General features: G+C 40.4%; 1 protein-coding gene and 1 long non-coding RNA gene across 3 annotated transcripts in view; one reads left to right on the forward strand and one right to left on the reverse strand.

The window, feature by feature from the left end:
• DRD3 (dopamine receptor D3) overlaps positions 1 to 2,089 on the reverse strand; it is a 25,178-nt gene extending 23,089 nt beyond the window's left edge. The window contains exon 1 of one of the 2 annotated variants that reach the window (XM_081197985.1): positions 1,644 to 2,089. The gene's annotated coding sequence lies outside the window, so the exon portion shown is untranslated. Of the gene's footprint in view, positions 1 to 1,156; positions 1,205 to 1,643 lie in introns of those variants that run through there. The other variant, XM_081197986.1, reaches the window with a different exon arrangement.
• The window catches only part of LOC308589175, a 12,337-nt gene extending 2,607 nt beyond the window's left edge, over positions 1 to 9,730 (forward strand). Inside the window, exons 2-3 of the long non-coding RNA XR_014009129.1 lie at positions 854 to 922; positions 9,626 to 9,730. This is a non-coding gene — a long non-coding RNA (uncharacterized lncRNA). The remainder of the gene's footprint in view (positions 1 to 853; positions 923 to 9,625) is intronic.
• Positions 9,731 to 13,998: the final 4,268 nt, after the last annotated feature.

Below are 13,998 nucleotides of genomic sequence, written 5' to 3' on the forward strand. Positions count from 1 at the left end.
GTACAAGAGACTGGACTGTATAACTTTTTATATTGCTTTTACTTCCACATTTTTAAGATTTGATTCACATACATTCTTATATATCTATTGAAATCTCATCACTTGGTGTACACAGCTGAATATATTAACAGTCTCCACTGACCATGTTTTGTTAGGCGTGATATGCAAACTCAGTTTAGTGGTTGGACTGTGTTGGGTATTTTCAGACATGGAAGTCAACACCTGGCATTGCAATAATCAATTTTCCTTTCACTGTGCTTAAATATGCATGTGTAGCCTGATCTTTGACTGAAATGGCTTGTCAAAATAGTAGTCTGAAACAACACATAAGGCTTATTCTGGTTTCTGCTTACAGTGCAAACCTCAAATGAAATTCCCAATTGTTCACACTACGTAAGATTCTGCTGTGAGCTCTGTTCATTGAAACAACCGTGTGCCCAATGCACTTTATAGCAACCAGTCTTGACATCAAAAGTAATTACTGAGTGACAATGGCTGTAATCATATTCCCACTTATCAGGTACAGGTATCATTTCCATTTGCTGGTTCCAAAAACAATCAATAGAACCCAAAGTGATTCCAAATGTGTTTTTATTGGATAACTGTGCCAAATGAGAGCAAGCTTCAGAACTAAAAACTTAGTGGTACAACTTAGTGGTACAAATTAAAAGCTTACTAACCTTCATCATTATAATCACAATCATTTGGGATCATATCTGTATTTTTCTGAAACTCCCCTATTTTCTTTTCCACCCTCCTTTCCGTTAATAGGTCATTCTCAATCTACTTCACCTATTCTCCTTTATAGCTCCATTTTTATGACTTTCATTCTTTTACTTCCTTTCAATTACAGAAGTTTGTGCATCTATTTCAAGGGCAAAACTCCGATGGAAATACCATAATCAAAACAATTTTCTCAAAGGTCAGTGTTCTAGGTCATGTGAGATTATATATACAGCTTGAAAAATGTGTATATATGTGTATATATACAGCTTGAAAAATGTATGCACTTGTGTATGCACACATACAAATGCATCCTCAAGTCTGCGTTTGCTCATTTCAACATTCTGGTACGCTAGATATTCAAATCCCTCAAATTATTTTAATTACAGCACCGACCTTAAAACAATAGCACCATTCTTTCAATATGACTTACTTTGTTGGGGTAGGGCTTTCTTCTTAGAAAACTCACTTTTAATATATACAGGACTTTCAAACCGACAGCCTTTCTAACTGCTGCATTGAAGGGGCACAAAACAAAATTATCTCAGGATTGTCAAGAGCTACTTTGCCAGTTATAGCAAGTGACAACATCAACCTCCTTTCCACACACCTTTTTAAAAAGTCTTATAGAGGGAGGAGAGCGTTTAAAACTTAACAATCTTTACTAGATTATGAAAGAGAAATCATTAAAAAGAACAAGCTCTCACTATCCTGTCCTCCAGGTGATAATGCACAGAATACAATCCCCCTCCTTGAACCATAGGTAGTTTATAGCCTTGACAGGTTTATTCTTCTTCTTAGGCATATGGGTTTTCTTTTGGGCTGTTAGGTGTTTTAAAAGATTTGCAAAGAGCATAGGTTAAAAGCAGGAAATCTTACAAGACAGAACTAAAATGCAAAAGAGGAAAACAATGACTTACCCTTGTCTGTCAGATTCAGCTCTGGAAGGCTATAGAGAACATGTTAGATTCATGTGGCTCTGCCGCTATATGCCCCAGGGGACTCAAACTTTGCCCTTCCTGAGACATTGCAACTATGTAAGAAAACAAGAAAAAAATCTTCCATATTTGCCTCAGAGATGTAGGACAATGATCTAACAAGTCTTTACGTCATTTTGGACCTGATTTATATCCATACATTTCCCATATGGCTTTCTGAAGATCTCGAAGACCAGCTGCTTGGTGTCTCTGTCCTTGGTGCTGATAGAATAAGCTGCTGTTCCCTACCTCCTCTTCCCCCCTCTTCATATTCCAGTTCTACAGCATCACCTCTCTGCCTTTCCTCTAACTTTATCAGCCTCTCTTACATACTGCTTGCTTTTCCTGCCAGTCTGTGCCTCTCAGATATCTTCGAAGCTGAAGCTGAATGTCTGTCGCCTTTATCTTATTCATGCTATCCATGTGTTGACAATTTCAAAATCCATTAGGTGGAATGTCATGCAGAATACAAATTCAAAACGTTAAGTGTTCTTGGAGGTGGGGGGAATAGTTAAAGTGAGGAGTAGTCTACTGAATGAACATTAGGTCTGGTTTTCACTGGCTGCTTGGGACCACAGACTAAAATCATACAGAGGTGGGCTCAGGTGTGAATCCAATGAAGATGCTGAACTCTTATGAATTCTGAATCAGTTCTGCATGCTTACCAAGCACGATTCAGATTATTTTCCATGGTGTTTTAAAGGGAGATGGCCTCATTGAGAAAAATGCTATCCGTAAAATCTTAACAACTGTTGAGGCCAGAGATTTAATATTAATGATGCTGTGTGGTAGAGCATGTAGTTTGCATGCGGAAGGTTCTAGGTTCAATCCCCAGCATCTCCAGGTACGGCTAGGAAATATTCCTGCCTAAAATGCTGGATAACTATTCACAGGCAATATGAGCCAGATGGACTGATAGTCTATATCGGTATAAGGTAGCATCCTATGGAACACGTAATAATAATAATAACAACAATAAGCCTTACCTTTGAATGCAAGACAGTTTTTTCTTATCTGAATGTTAGACTATAATTTCATATGGCTATATTATTCATTCATTCACTGTACATTCAAAATATAACTTTAGGATGATTTGATTGAAGAATTTGCTTTTAGATTTCAGAACACTTTATGAAAGAGGAAAGACCTGCTGAAAAATTTCTTTCCATGATTAAATTGCATGTGATACTTCACCCTACATGTAGCCTCAGACCAGCACTCTATGGCCTTTATGGATATGTGTGTGTGTGTGTGTGTGTGTGTGTGTGTGTATGTAACACAACCATCAAGCTCTAACCCAAGGTGCTGATTACATAACATCCAATCCCCATGTAATGTGATGGGGGGATAGTTTTGCTCAGGGGATTGCAGACCCATCATACCATTCACTTTTCATTTTAAAATATGAATCTATGTGCACCCTTACATGAGACACAGAGAATGCACAGCCACCAGAATCTCATAAAAATAAAGTGGGTGGGGGGAGAAAGGATTGATTAGATCAGGAGTCAGCAGCCTTTTTCAGTCGTGGGCTGGTCCACAGTCCCTCAGCCATGTGGTGGGCTGGACTATATTTTTTTTTTGGGGGGGGAATGAACGAATTCCTATGCCCCACAAATAACCCAGAGATGCATTTTAAATAAAAGGACACATTCTACTCATGTAAAAACACGCTGATTCCCGGACTGTCCATGGGCTGGATTGAGAAGGCGACTGGGCCGCATCCGGCCCACGGGCCTTAGGTTGCCTACCCCTGGATTAGATGCAGCACTATGGGAGGGAAATTTTCCACTGCTCTTTGCCACTGTAAAAATTAAAAGCAAAATTTAGATGGTTTTCTTTTTCTTTTTAATTTAAATTTAGAAGTTCTCAAAACGGCAAGGGCATGGAACGCATCATTAATGGTGTTATACATAAAACTTAATAAGTGCCTAGAACATCTGTGGACAATTATAATTGTAATGGTTTATTATCCAAGAAAGGCATAACATTTTCCTGTTACAAAATATGCATCCAGTATTCAGAAGGTCATTGTAGCAGAAGCACATATGGAGTGAGTGTAACAAATGAATAGCCAATGTACATTTATTATGATGAAATGGATTGGGCAGAAAGTATTTATGTGCAATTAAGAATCAGTTAGATCTAGGCTGGATCTAGACACATCAAAGAAGCGTTTCAATTTAATAGCGTAAATTTAAACAGGGAAAACAGGTAGGGGGAAAACCAGCACGTCGCCATCTGGTGGCACAATGTTATGTCACACATGTTGTTGTTTAGTCTTTTAGTCATGTCCGACTCTTTGTGACCCCATGGACCAGAGCACGCCAGGCACTTCTGTCTTCCACTTCTGTCTTCCACATATCACACATACAAGGAATATAAATCAATTTTTCTGTACCAGCCTAGCTGAGTCCATGGATTGGAAATATAATTATTGGCTAAAAAGTAGCTATTGCTTTTAGGTTACATGCCAGAAAGGGAAATTTAATGAAAGCTAGAAATTGAAACAAATTTGCAATATCTGAAACAATAATGGACAAACATTTTAAACCACCTTACACTTTGGGGTATCAGATGCTAGACTGTTGAAGGCAAATTCTGGACTGCAGTTAGGGTGTGTCTGTATCCACGTGGGTGTCATATTTCTGTATGCCCCTTAATGTAAAAATGACAACAACTCTCCATGTAGCAAACCAGCGTAGCCCCTTTCCTGATGTGCTAGTTTACCACATGCAAGGAGCTCTTTACATGGAGGCGAATTCAAAAATATAACTCCCACCTGCAGTCTAAAGTGGTAATATGCAGAATGCAACCCCCTCAACATACCGCCCTCATACTGCATAATGTGAGAACTTGCCCGATTACAATGGATTAGATATGGAGCCATGCAAACCACACATAGCAAGGTGGGAATGAATAAAAATGAAAATGTCCCAAATGGGCTTGAAGTGGACTCAACTTTATTGGCTGCGTTTCGTGGTGTTTGGTATGACACAGGGCAGGGATCCAGCCACTGGCTTGCTGGCCAATGTCACTATCGAAACCCAACTGCTGGAATAATGTTGAAGGGAGCTGAATGATCTTCCCCAACCAAGCATGAACTACTGTGGGTGGGTGGGTGCATGTTCTTGCAGCCTGGACATGTGGAGTCCATCCCAACTTCCTCAGCTGGGGTTGAGTCTTTGAACGGGAACCCCAAGGCTCTTTAATCAATGTTAGTGTACATCAATAACCACAAAGCAAATGTTGCTGTGAGGAAGGCAAAAATCTCGCAGTGTTGGGCCCAGTTGTTGTGGGGGGTAAATTCCTTCCCAGCCCCATCAGCTACCCTCAATCTACTGCAACCAGAACAGCTTGTTAACATAGACCGGGGCAGAAAAGTCAACAGCAACAGTACCATAGCCACAGAACCAGCCTTCTAAGGCCCTGGAGTGCACAAAAAAACATACTGTGCCACCAATGAGCTCCCAAGGGTGGGCTTTTATTACACTACTGCACAGCTGAGTGGCTATTCATGAGCCACCTGCTGTGTGCCCATTCCAATCAGACCCACACTTGCCCAAATCCACATGGGTGCACAAGTAGGGTCCTTGTTTAGGAAGGGACCCAGGACTTGCCACCACAGCTGAGCAGGTATTTCAGCCTTGGCATCTTACAGTTAAATGCAACACTAAGCCACATTGAGACCTAGCACAAATGCATTGCTTCTTTGAGATACAATATTGTGATTCCCGAATAAAATAAAATTGAAGCAAAAAAAATAGACTTCCTCGGAGATTTGATAAAGTTTTGCCTACGTGACTTTCCCAGCTGTATCAAATGGCATGTTTCTACTACTATTTATACTCTTATTAATCTCAGTTTTCACCAGCTGTGTTGCCAGTTGTATTGAACAATCAGGCGGCATGGACTTATATTTTAAATAAAAACATATCTAAGTGAGGAGGACAGTACTTGGTAAACAAGGGATGTGTTGTATATTGCTGTCGTTCTATTTTTGATCTTTGTCCTCTTCTTCTGCCTTATGGCACCAGAGTTTGTGCTTCTTTGTGAGACTTTTGTACTACAAAAAACAAAACAAAACATAAACAGCTTCCAAGCCCATCTGAACATTTTCTTTAAAAGAACAGGTGTTCCAAGTACTATACTAAGTGTCCCAGCTTTAAAAATGTGCACTGTTCCTCCAATGGACGCATCAAAAATTTTGATCAGCACTGTGGCAATTTAGAGAGTCAAGAGCAGGAGAATAATGTGATGAGTTATTAATAGTTTACACAAATTATGTATACGAGCAGGTATGACCTAAAACTATCACCATCAGAAGTCTAAAGCCATTTGACGATAGGGGAAACTAGGCAGTCACAGTAGCAAAAAGGAATAGTTTGCTGGTAGTTCACATGGGACTATGCAGGGACGATATTAAATCAGTTTCGGTGGCGCAATAGTTGAGAAGGGTAAATGGCAGATCTAAAATATGTTGTCTTTAAGTAAAGAATTAAAAACCCAGCCTAAAATAGGAATAATTATTTGTTCTTAGTTTTTTTGTGTTATTTTCTAGCCTAGAGACAGAAAGGTTTAAAGGTGTAACACTAAACTATGGTTTAGCTCTACATCAGGCTTCCTCAGCCTTGGCCCTCCAGATGTTTTGAGACTGCAATTCCCATTGTCCCTGACCACTGGTCCTGCTAGCTAGGGATCATGGGAGTTGTAGGCCAAAAACATCTGGAGGGCCGAGGTTGAGGAAGCCTGCTCTACATGAACTAACTTATTCTTCTCCCGGTGTTGCACATTCCTTCTTTCTATCTCCTCTCCAGTATAACTAAGAGGAGGAGTTCAAAGGATTTTGCTTCTTCTTTTAGTTTACCACAATCTGTTAACTCATCTGCAATGGGTGGGAACTGTGATTAAGGACAGCCCTTGTCAGGGATTCTTCATCCAAGTAAACATACAATGGAGGGTTATGGGGATGAGTGTGACAGATGTGCTCCCCTCACCATTCCTGTTGCCCTCCTTGTGTTGAAAGCTGAAGCAGGGAACCCCTTGTACTGATGAATGTTTCCCATGTGTTTCAGACCCCTTAAATGGTCTGAATAGTCTAAATTATCTTAAATGGTTAAACCTTAGGGCCTCAACTCCCCCCAGAACTCAGTGGGGAATGACAGGAATATTGCAAGGGTGGATCTAATCCCTGTGTTCCTCCCTCATATGTCTACTTAAACTCAAGAAAAGACTGGCTAATTTAAACAAGCCAACTTCATAAACCACAGTTTGTAGTTGACTTGGTTGACACTAACCACTGTTAATGTTGACCACAGTTAGAGAGTTTGGAGAAAACACCAAATCTTGCTTGAGCAAAAGCAAAAGCTTCCAAATTCCTCCTTCTGGCCATATAGGGAAAGCAGATGGGACAAGGCCGTGTCTGAGTCCAGAAGTAGGCTAGACTTGTTCAAACCATGGTTTGGCGTTATGTACAAACATACCCCAAAGATGATTACATACTACCCAAGCTACCACTGTAGTATAGCCTGTACTAAATAAGCTTAATGGTTTGTTTGCTTTTGGGAGGTGTTTTTTAAAAATTTTATTCGCTATAGCTTTATCTGTATTCACACATATGAATTGCACAAATAGGACAGGAAGCGAGAGCTGTTCTCTATTCAGGGTTGCTCCCTCAAGGACAGCGTACAAGGTGAACAGCATGGCCAAAGTTTTTAATTGCCTGCATTTTACATGCTCCAGGATTTAATAGGATCTTTAGCTGTCAAAGATGTCAGTGCATTTCTAATAGATTTAACAACAAAATCTGAACCGACAGTTTAATTCTTAACACAAGCTGCTTGAAGCTGAGGAGCAGTGTTACATCCCTACACTTTCTTGTGCCAAACAAAGGAAGAATATGTTGAATATTCTGCTTGGTTTCTTTTTAAGAAAACTTGGCTTTACCAAGACAGCTAATGTCTGTCCTGCAAAATCTCCATCCTTAAGAAAAGACTGGGATTTCCAACTGGCACAATGTGGTCCTTTAGAAGCGACAATAAAAATTGTAATTGTGCAATATCTGTACTACATTGTGTGCATTCTGATGGGACAAGACAAACAAAAGCTGGAACAGAAGAACCTTGCTAACACAGATTACTTAATGTGATACTGTAATGGTTCTGTCCTGTTGGAAAACTGTTCCACCTAAAATACTGCAGTCAGGTAATTGCAAGAGTCAGGATGCAGGCTCAGAATTCTGAAGAACTGGGATTTACAGAACCAGAATTCTCAACTGTGTTATCATATTCAGCTAAACAAATGGAGGAGTGAAAATAGAAGGTGACTCTGTGGGTTGTTTTAAGTCATGCAGGAAATCTGTGCCAGAACCAAGAATAGAAACCAACTTTTTTTACTCTTAAAACCAGCTTAGGAGAGTTGTGATTGGTGAAGTCAGTTTTAAGTATGTTGCTGGTACTATATTAGTTATGTAGTTATAAAGCATTTTATGTGAATTGGTTTTAATCATTTGTATTATGTATTTTGTATTGTTATATGTTACTGAGCAAAATACTGGGGGCAAATATATGTGTAATCACCCCTGAAGCTGTGGGGTAGAACGGAAGACACCATTTGTCAAGAAACACTAGCTTATGACTGAAAGAGGTCTGAATGCCTGTCTTGAGGGCAGAAATATCTTTCTGTCTGGATTATGTGAACAGCAGAAATGCCAGCAAGGCTTTAGTCAAGCTAAGGCAATGCACCAGTGTGAAGAAGGTAGATTTGTTATTCCACACAGCTAGCATAGGAGCGAACTCCAAGGGCCTGAGGTGCCCCCCCCAAAGTATTTGAGGGGGCTGGGGTCCCCCACAGTTGATGGGCATTGCCATTCAAATGATGTGCGTATGTTGTGTCTTGTGATAGATTTATGCAATGCAGGGCTTACCGTCCCCGTTCCCTCCCCCCACCACCATATTTTAAGTTGGCATCCTTGGCAGCTAGTATCACTTTAACTCCTAAAACAATGGAAGACTGCTTCTGTAGGTGTTTGTCCCATGACCTGTTACTACTTACCCTATGATTGCTGGGTTGAAGCACAGTATAAAAATATCCAAATATCTAAATAGTCAAGGCAGGACAGCTTTCCCTGTCCTTTCCCCGGGCTTTTTAAAAATCAATCACTTTCACTGCTCTCTGCTCTTTTAAAAGTGGCATGCATGCTCCTACTGCAGCTGCCATTTACACTTTCAGTGAAAATGGTATATTTATTTTTCTAGCCATCTAAAACACCCAGTAGAGGTATATTGAGCAAACCTTGTGATGTGTATGAAATGCCCTGGTAACACTCACCCTTCAAAATGACAAAACACCTGGTGCTTTGAGACTTTCATATTCATCTTCTAGTTTGCTCCTTCTGTGCCTGGGCCATCTTTTGATCCTTTCATGTATTCATGACAGCTTTCATGTATTCATGACAGAAGCACAGAAAGCATACAGGAAACGATGGACCCATTTCCCTCACATTGGAAGTTACAAACTGATTCATGCAGCAGACTACACGGCTGATGTTTAGCATCTGATGCCAATACCAATTTGCAATGCGGCCTATTGGAACCAAAGGGAAACCATATAAAAATAACTTTGTGTTTGTGTGTATATATGTATATGATAGGCTTCAAAACTTCATCAAATATACAGGGGAACCCTTTCATTACACTCACACTGCTATCTGCTGCTGTTGCTGCCAGTGCTGGTTCACTGGTAGCAGCTGTGGAAGCTCAGGCTTAATGACCTGGGTCTGCACTAAGAGACAGCTGGAGTCAGTCAGGGCCTTGCCCTCCCAGACCAGGTGGGAAAGGCCTGCAAAGCAGGGAGTAGGACTCACAGCTGATTCCTTCTTAGTAATTTATGCCTCATCCTATAGTCCTCTTCTCCTGCCCCATTAGTTCTAGGAGCTCCATAAACTACTCTTTTGGTGGATTTGGCCATGTTAATTTCTGTCAGGAAATGATGAGATGGCATGCCTTCAGTATTGTGACCGGTCTCACCAGGTATGAATTATAATAATTACTTTTAGAAATTTTTCCTTAAGATGGGCTAACAAAATTTCAGGATTGTCTTTTAACTGTGTTGAGAATTACAAACAAACAAAAATAATTATTGCAATGATCCCAAAGTTCATGCTTTCTTGGAGAGAATGGAGTTATACCATAGCTTTCCCATCTTTTGAAGGACACAACTAGTACATAAGGTAGCCACCCTATCCTGCTGTATCTCTCCTCAAGATTCAAGTGTTAGCATTGTGCATCTGGTAAAATGCCGAATGGTAACACAAGGCAGATGGTCACTGGAGACTTGTGATATTTCTCTAATTTATTCATTTATTTATATCTTGGGGTTTATTTAAAAATTGACTCACCAAAGCTGTGTAGTGAGAGCTTGCCCTATTTAAGTACATACTCTTTCTGACAATTCCTCTCACGCTCACCCCCCAGTTTCTACCGTTGCTCATGTTAATGTTTTTCTAAGATGAAAAGCTTTTAAGGGTATGGATTTTCTTATTCAGCCCAAACCTAGTATTTGCAATGCCTCCATTCTGAAAGAAATTCCCCACTGTTTAAAGGAACGAAATCTGCTTTATTATGTACAGTAGACCTTGCCATGCTTGGCTTTGTTTAATGTGATGACTGTAATAAACAGCATGGTGAGATCCAAAAGTTCCCCCTAAAATACGGCATTCTTTTGGCATTTGTTCCACACAAGTGAATAAAGAAACCCACAGTGACAGTTCTTCAGAGTAAACCTCTTGTATTCATGAGAAGCAGCTGTGCTCCTGGCTGGGGAGAAATCGATTGCCATGAAGCCAAAGTATTTGCATATGAACTGAAAAGGTGGATTCTATTGATGAAAACCAGGCCAATGAAGCATCTTTTTATTAAAAAAAACCGCCTCATTTCTGCAAACACTACCAAGGGGAAGGTAGTTGAGGCGGGAACCCCCTCAAATATATTATCTCCTGGGTCTCCTGTTTGAAAGGAGTACAAGTAGGCTTTTGAACTACCAGTCGTTCTACATTTCTTATCTTTATAGAACCAACATAGCTACTAAATCTCTGACTGAAACCATCATTCTAATGAAATGAAACACAATTTTACGCAGCACAGCAGGTTTTCCACTGAGACACATTTACAAACGCTCTATAAAGCTTCCTCATTTTAAATATACCAAATCACAAAAACGCAAATGGAAAGTGAAAAGAGTGGGAAGGAAAGGGAAAAGGGCGGCTACACAATTGGTGTTATCCATCTTAAATCATACTCAAGAGTAGACCCCTGAAAATAATTTGATTTACTCTGAATATGACTAATATTGGTCAATCCAAGAATAGTCCCCCCCCTTAAAAATGTGATTTGAGGAATCATAGAAGGGGTGGAGTGTGTGGAGACTGTAGATAATTCAGTTTATCTACAAGATAGAGCCGGAGTAATAACATTTAATCTGCCAAATGATGACGTCTCCTAACAGATGTTTATCAAATGATGAGATTTAACAAGTTGTCTATGTCCTTGATTCTAGTGTTTGGCTTTTCTGACAAAAAGGCCATCTTTGTCGGTTTGTAACATTCCACAGCACACTAATTCATTTAATTCAAAGAAATGCCACTGGTTTTGATGGTATCACTCAATGGGTGTGGGCTGCGTATTAACTAGGAAATCGAGATCTGGTGTAGTATAGTTATTTTCTAATTTTGCCTCTGCCATGAATTCGTGCAATGTAAGCCCCCCCCCTTTTTGGCCCAGGTACACTCTTTGTTGATTGGGCGCTCTGCCCTGCTCACAAAAGAGGGCACAGATTTGCATACATGCTGTGCTATAGGTAAATTTTCATTTACCTATGGCATGGCATGTATTCATTTGCAAAGCATGTACTCTTTAGCTTCAGCCCCTCCCACTAAAAATTATACAATATAGTTGGGAAATATTGCAATAATAATTTATAACAATATTATAACATTCATATAAACATGTTAGAATCAAGCAAAAATAAACCAAAACTACTTGTTGTTTAGTCGTGTCTGACTCTTCTTGACCCCATGGACCAGAGCACGCCAGGCATTCCTGTCTTCCACACAGGAACAAAAATTAGCATTGTGCAACTGGCTACGAATACTATGACATTAGGTATGCTCCCCACTCTGGCTCAATTCTTCATATCTAAAATGGGTCTGTCTTTAAGAAGGGGGTGAGAATAAGGATAAGGGAGATCAGGAGGACAAAGTGCTTCAAACACTCTGCTGTGGATGTTACCCCTGAAGCTGGTTTGGAAGCAGCAGCAGAATTCTACAGCCTGGTTGCTATCGAGCATTGGCTACTAATATAACAACTGTGTTGAAGAAACTGCACTGGTTGCCAGTATGCTACCAAGCCGTCTTCAAGGTCTTATATTAGTATATAATGAAGCCCTAAAGAATCTGGGGCCAGTGTACTTAAAACACCACCTTATTCTATACTATGCAGTGAGTTCACTTGCCATGGGTTAGTGCAATTGATCTTTGACTGGCAACAACACAGATTCAAACCAGGCATGGTATTTCAGAAGACAGGGATGGTCATAAGATCTGCAGCAGCCAAGTATCAGATGCCCATGCTTGGGTAAATTCAAGATTAAATTGTTAAAAATGAAGCAGTGTATTCTAAGAGCATTTGTGGTGGCTATTTATTATTTATACCTCCTAATAACTGCAGCAATGTTATCAGGAAAGGTCAAAAAACTGCACCTCTCTCTCTATGTTCCTTTTCTGAGCAAAAAGGATTTGAGCCTTTGACATTAGCATACCCATTTCAGTGTTTATAGCAGCAACAGCAATGCAAATGGTCTGAAAATAGCTAGAATTTTGCAGTGTAAATGTACAGCCCACCTAGGTTTGATGGAGGGTCTCTTTTATGGCTGTGTGGAATGGTTAGCACAGGATGTGAATAAATGTAGGAACTACAGGGGTGTCACAATAGGAAGAAAGATATATTTGATAGTTTTAACAGATAATGCCAAAGGGAGGCAACAAAAGAAATAGGCTGGGAGATTGTAGTGCATAAAGGGAACAATACCAAACCAGTTCATTTATCAAGGTAAGGCCTAACTAGTTAAGTACCACGATTAGCAAAGAGGTTTCTCTGTGTCATAGAATAAATGGGTGGGCCTTTCCCCATTCTCCCCTCACCTAGTTGCAGTTTAGGAAAACAATAGCCACAGTTGTATGAGTGAGCTGAAAGAGCAGACTGGAAGCTGAAGAAACAGAGACATGTTTGCTTTAGGCTGGACTTTGGGTCTCTCCTAGAAACCTGAAGGGGAAGCAAAATCTTTGGGGATGTTAATGCTGTGAGCCTCTCCAGCCTATGTTTTGGTTGTATATACTGTATGTGCAAATGAAACCATATGTCCTAAAGACACCACAGTCCCCCTTGACCTTCAGTCTAAGGAAACTGAACTCTGGGTAATCACTAGAGCCCCTGGAGTCTCTCATCTCTGAGATTGGGTTGGTGTGTTAACAATACATTTGAGTTTTGCACTTTGTCTGTGACAAGGTGTTTGGCAAATCTTTCCTGGTATCTTACATATGTTTGCTCCTCAAGTAATGTGTGCCTTTCTTTCTCTTTGGCTGCTTTATCTTTCAGTAGTGTTCTGTGTTTTTCGGTCCCAGTGGGACACCAAGTGGGCACACAGAGAACTGCAGGAAAGTAATTTAACAACCCAAAATTATTTCTTTAGATGCAAGGTACACATTTCGGAAAATCCTGTTGGGTTTTTCCAAACGTTATGATTAAATATTTTGAAGCAGTTGCACAATGAACAATTAGCTCTTGTATATGTGAGTGTGGGTATATATAGAGAGCTATACGTATATGTTCATTTTCTTTCCAGGACAGGGATTGGGTTAGTAGTGTTGCAAAGTAGCTAGTACAGTATTTAAAAGTTACCTTGCCACTGGAGACGATGCAGCCATCCATGGCTTCTCTTGCCCTGCTCCTCACTGTTCCACTCGCCCTCCCTGCTTGCCAGGCTAGGAGGAGTTCTGCAACCTGGCAAACACAGGGCTTTGGGAAGAGAATTGGCTCATGTTTAGCAGCTTGGGGCCACTTGTAGAATTTCCTTACCTCATATGTGCCCACTCAGTGACTTCAATCTGGCAAACTGGTATCAGGGCTGGAGCAGCCATTAGGCGGGATGAAGGTACTGTCTCAGGTGGGAGAAGAAGTTCTTGAGGTGGCACCTCCAGTGGAGAAGCTGCTCCGGAAATCAGCACTGATGCTGGTGGTGCTTC

Source organism: Podarcis bocagei (assembly GCF_964188305.1).
Source record: "Podarcis bocagei genome assembly, chromosome: 6".
NCBI lineage: Eukaryota > Metazoa > Chordata > Lepidosauria > Squamata > Lacertidae > Podarcis > Podarcis bocagei.